Here is a 6,087-nt window from a genome sequence, read left to right as displayed (position 1 = left end):
GTTTTTGCGCCTGATGGTCCTTTTACGCTTCCATAAAATCAACATTTATTACACGAAAATTATTTTGAAAGTATTGCTGAAATGCCTATGTCAGTAACTGTCAGATACAGATACAGAAAACTCTGACACCCAACACATTTAGACAACATCAAAATGGGCCTTAAGGGCGATAAGATGAGGTTTACCCTTGTTCCATTATGGAACCCTATCTGTGTTATTCCTTGGGCAAATGTTCTATCATAGATAGAAAAAAACAAGGATAAATATCCAACAGGGAAAGCCACGTTCTAAAAACGCAGCCTCCCCAAACATAAACCCAGCACGTGGACGCGCACAAAGCTCACTTGGCATACCCAAAGTCAGATACTATCAAATCGTAAAAAAGAGCGCTAAATACTGACTCTCCATTAACAAAATCAGAAAAAAAGAGAAAACCTCCACGCGCATACTCCCCTCTCCCTTTTCTTGGGGTACCTTCTTTTGCCTTGCTGGTCAAGAGCCCATCTACAAAACTTCGTCATTTGCAATAAGTTATTCAGATATAACTTTTTTCATAACGTTTATATTCTCTACCAAGTTTCTTAGTGTGTTTTCGGAAAAGAGCCACTATTAACGAGGACGTATTTACATCATAATTTGATTCCTATCTATTTTAATAATATCTTGGCATCTAGTAGTGTCTACGTTGGACAATTATAAATCTTCAGGATAGTTCTGCACGTTTTATAAACCTGAAGTGCTGGCGTAACGTCATTTATCCGGAAAAAGTAGAATAATGCCAGGAAATGAAAATTCAGTTTATGAAATGATGGCAACCAGTGAGTAAATTTATTAAAATGGCACAATTACTATCTTTCTAAAGTTAAAAGATGATACTAAACATCTGACACATTAAATAATTCAAAATAGTGTCTTAAAATTAGCTTGAAATAGGCGGTTCATTTTATTCATAGCCAAATATCTTGAAAATAATCACACGGACCTCTACATTTTATTTCACTATATCATAGGACATAATATGTATTTGCGACTGTCAGAAGTTTCATTAAAATCTACATTGCAGAAAAATTTCTATTCGCGTAAATGTTATGAATGATTTATCCATAGACTCCCATTATGAAAAATTGTGTGAGGTCAAAAGTTTTCTATCAGTCTAGCAAAACATCATTCAATATCTATTTTATTTGCTGAATTTTCTTAGTATATTCCGAAGTTTTGAAAAATTTGAGTTTAAGCAAAATCTACATTGTAGAAAAAAGTTCGATCCTAACGTGCAGAACTACCTCAAGACTGACTGTGAAGCTATACATCCGGCTATTACTCATGGGGGAAATAAAGCAAACGTAAGCATGAGTAATCAAAAATATATTTCAGCCGGTGAATACCATGTGAAGTATTTCAGTATTTCAAGAGTTGACAAGGTACGACGGGAAATGTAAATATCAAGATAACAATATCCAATTTATTTAATAGTTTATTAGAATAATAACACAGGACTGCAGTTGTTGCTAGTTTGTACCATTTAATTATTTGAGAAATTATGTTTGCGAAAATTAATAATTACCATACATATTGGTATTCATGATATGCATTATTTTACTTTCTTTCTTGCTATGCAGCAAAATGTAAAAAAAAAGCAATTAGGTCTCATAATTTCCTTCCTGTAAACATTTAGAAAATGAAATGTAAAGTGGAATTGAAAAAAACCCAAATAATTTAGTTTATTATTTCCTCATACAAATGTCATATATGATTGAATGCCAGAAACATGGGAATAAACAAGGTTTTGAAACATGGTTATCTGATATCATGATATGAGTAACGCAGAGGTATATTTGTTCATTACATTTTTGAGAACTAAATAAAATTTACAACATTATTCAACCTTTTTTCTCAACAGAGTCTATCTACACGCCACGTTTGGTGTCTACCCAAACTTATGATGCTGAGCAGCAACCAAAACGATATAACGAAGAATGTAACGCGACAGAACGAAAGAATGACACTCATAAACGGCGCCCTAAAAAACGTCGTCTTGGCATTCTGTCATTTGGCGCCTCCGCCACAACGACGAAACGAAACAACGCCAAATGTGAAAATATCATTCTGGCGTTCTAGCGTGTTCCGGTAGAGCATGCGCAGTATTGTCATATATTTCGTATTTTGCTTAAGCCCATTTCTACTGTTTCATAAATAGATTGATCACTTTTTCACGGAATCCATAAAAGTTTGGAAACGGCACCTATCTTTCATATTTCACACTTCATTTCATTCATATCACCCGGTTTTGTTTCAAGCTTAAGTTGAAAATAACAGCGACTTAGCAGATATATCCAGCTATAATACTCACGTTATTCAAATTTGGAAAAAATAAACATACTGATAAAAACGGTGGAAGTTTCTGACATTTTGGTCAGTTATTTGAGGACCACTTGACCCAGAATGTTGAAACTTCATAGGATGATTGGAACTGCAGAGTAGATGACACCTATTGATATTGAGGTCACTCTATTAAAGGTTAAGGTCGCAACAGACAGAACATGGAAATCCATTTCCAGTCAATAACTTGAGAACCACTTGACCTAGAACCTTCAAACTTCATAGGGTGATAGGATTTACCGAGTAGATGACCCTTATTGTTTTTTGGGGCCACTCCTTCGAAGGTCAATGTTTAAGGGGCTGAACACAGAAAACACTTTCCAATCAATAACTTGAGAACCACTTGACCCAGAATGTTGAAAATTGAGAGAATGATTGGACATGCAGAGTAAATGATTCCTATTGATTTTGGGGTCACTCGATCAAGGGTCAAGGTTGCAGGGGCCTGAACATGGAAAACCGTTTCCAATGCATAACTAAAGAACCACTAGGCCCAGAGTGTTGAAACATAGTGAGATGATTGGACATGCCAAGTAGATGATCCCTATTGCAGCCAACTATCAGTGTCTCTTTGACTTTCGCTCCAGTCCGCTATTGACTTCTTGCCTATACGACTATGCATTAGGGGAGACATGCGCTTTTCTACAAAACCATCTTCTAGTTTTATATTCGTGTCGCTTATTCTACATTCGTGTTCCTTATTTTACATTCGTGTACCTTGTTTCACATTCATTTTCATTTTTTCACACTCGTGTTCCTTGATTTATATTCGTGTTCCATGTTTTACGTTCGTGTTCCTTGTTACACATTCGTTTTCATTGTTTCACGTTCGTGTTCCTTGTTTTACATTCGTGTACCTTGTTTCACATTCATTTTCATTGTTTCACACTCGTGTTCCTTGATTTATATTCGTGTTCCATGTTTTACGTTCGTGTTCCTTGTTACACATTTGTTTTCATTGTTTCACGTTCGTGTTCCTTGTTTTACATTAGTCTTCCTGATTTAGCATTCGTATTCCCTGCTTCCCATTTGTGTTCCTTGTTTCACATTCGTGTAATTTGTTTCACAGTCGTGTTCCCTGCTTTACATTCTAATTGTAATTGTATTTTTTTACTTTCATATTCCTTTTTTTACAGTTGTGTTTCTTCCTTTACATTTTCGTTTGTAATTTTCATATTTTTGTTATAAGATTAACAGTAACTATTTTCTGTTTTCGAACAAGTGTGCTTAAATTGGAATTTGTCGCGTTATTTATTTTCATTGTTGAAACAAGAAACATAAACATATAACACTGCATGCTCAGAGATTAGATTCTTATTGTTATATAGGTATGGAACCCCTCACTTGCCTCTACATGGTGGTGTTTATTTCGTCGAATAGATATCACAATGTCTTTGTAACATTTGCCATTTCGAGATGTACGTTTCTTATTTTGTTATGTAGATCATGCTCTGTTAATTTACCAGCTGGTGACTATATTAAGCAGACTAGAACATTGATTTTTATTAATTAAGGTTGAAATCAGACTGTGGATTCTGAATCCTATTTCAAAATAATTAGATAAATTAAATAAGGTAATTTACATGTAAAAATTGTCACTTGTGTCATTTAAGAAACGTCGGATTTCGAAATACCGGAACTCATTTAAGATGCTCATATCATTGTTCAACATTATTCAGATACATAGCATTTAAAGGTGGATAATCAGATTTTGGCCATGTAACGGATTTGTTCGAAACTTTAGCATCTGATCATTTACACTCATTTATGTTCACTTAACACATAATACAAATTAGATTTTCACTGGAGGCATTTTTAAAATTTCATTTTCCTATCCTGGTTGCCCAACCGAGATAGAGTTATTTTATCATAAGTATAAATTTGATAAACATACTTTGCCTAAGGAAATGTATAAATATTAGACATATTGTAATATATTTGTAAAATATTTGCATTAAAAATTATGTATTTAGATGGAATTCATTAGAAACGCAAATTATTATTACCTCCCTTTGCCTATCTTGGTTGCGCAACCAAGATAGATTGGAAATAAATGAATTCAGAAGCTACACACAGCTTTAAAACTTGCATTTTGGTTCAGATTGTTCAATAGTTGATATGTCTATCAAATGCAAATGTAAAACTAGACATTGTATCGAAATAAAAAAAAATACCCAGCTTTTTGTATACTTTCATATTAAAGGGGAGTAATTACAAAATTTTATAAAAATAATAAAATATACATTTCAAATAGGAATCTAACTCTATGTAATCGGTCTTTTGTTCCTTAAATAATTCTCTACCAGAATATACAAAAAGTAAAAAATGTCATTAAATGTTGTTTAAATGTGATTGACCACCTTTAAGTATAAGTAAAGAAAGTTCTCTTATTAGAATTAAAACGTGTAAATGATAAATAAATAAGATATAGTCCAAGGCGATGATATAGTACATACTCATATTTCAAGACATATAGTTTTTTATCATGTTTATTATTTGTTGTATTATCACCCAGGTATGACTTAACATACACCAGTGGGAGATTGATGTAAACCTTAAAAAATGCATAAATCATGTTTCCGGTACATTAAGGCATAATATTTACACGTTACCATTCAAATAATATAGAACATCAAATACTTGTGTCTTATCAGTACATACCAGTTACTTTGGTAACTGATGGAATATTTTTACTATTGAATAAAGAATACTAGGCACTTTTGTTAAATAAGAAAGTTAATTTTCATAGAATTTTACACTGATTTAAATGAAATAATTAAAACGTTATAACACAATGAGTGCTTAGTCGAATTGCTTTGCTTTTAAACACTCTTATAAGTCTAAGATCAACTATTCTTGAGGACGTCCATAGAGTCTGATACATCGTTGACAATATTCGAGGTCTGAGAGTGGATTTGGAAAAGGGAAGCGCTCTAGTATTACACTCTCTTCCCTGTGTATGATGTAAAGGTGTCGTAACGTCACCTTTTTACCATTTTGGACAATTTTTCGGTGGAATTTATATTCTTTGACTGGCGAGTCCGGCACTAAGTTTGACGGACAAAATGGCGGCTAACAACAAGGCTTATCAGTTCTGTTATCTGATTGGTCAGTTGGAACCTGTCAATCAACACTGGCGTAAGGTCAATTAGACCGACAACAAACAGAGAAACATACAGGTATGCATTCAGACAGAAAGGTAGACATTTAAACAGTTAAGTAAGATTAAGCCTTTAGTGCCGGCAGAAATCTGCCATTTGATACTGTATCCAAGCTTTATTCTGCGATGTTGTGATATGTCTCGAATTTGGTTCATTTTTGCTATAAGCCGTAACTCTACTATCGGCTGCATTAAGTCGTTCTTTACAAATAATTTAACATGCTTAAACATGAATAGGAAAGGAATTGTACTTGTACTTATTGGTGGTTTACCCTTATCCTGCTAAATTTCTATAATGACCTTGTCCATACTTGAATTTCCACAATACTATTAACAGTTAAATGGGGTGTTTACCAAAAAGATACAGACCAAACGGCGAACAGTGCAGATCTTGATCAGACTACACGGATGTGCAGGCTGATCATTATCTACACTGGTCGCAGAGGCAGAATTAATCGTGCCCAGCATGTTAAGGGTTAAACTATACAAAGCTACGTTTCCTTTGCCTTCCGTTGTCTTACTTGCAAACAAACATTTCTTTTTCGTTG

The sequence above is a fragment of the Mercenaria mercenaria genome, chromosome 4, assembly GCF_021730395.1.
Source record: "Mercenaria mercenaria strain notata chromosome 4, MADL_Memer_1, whole genome shotgun sequence".
Classification (NCBI taxonomy): domain Eukaryota; kingdom Metazoa; phylum Mollusca; class Bivalvia; order Venerida; family Veneridae; genus Mercenaria; species Mercenaria mercenaria.
This window is presented reverse-complemented; position numbering follows the sequence as displayed.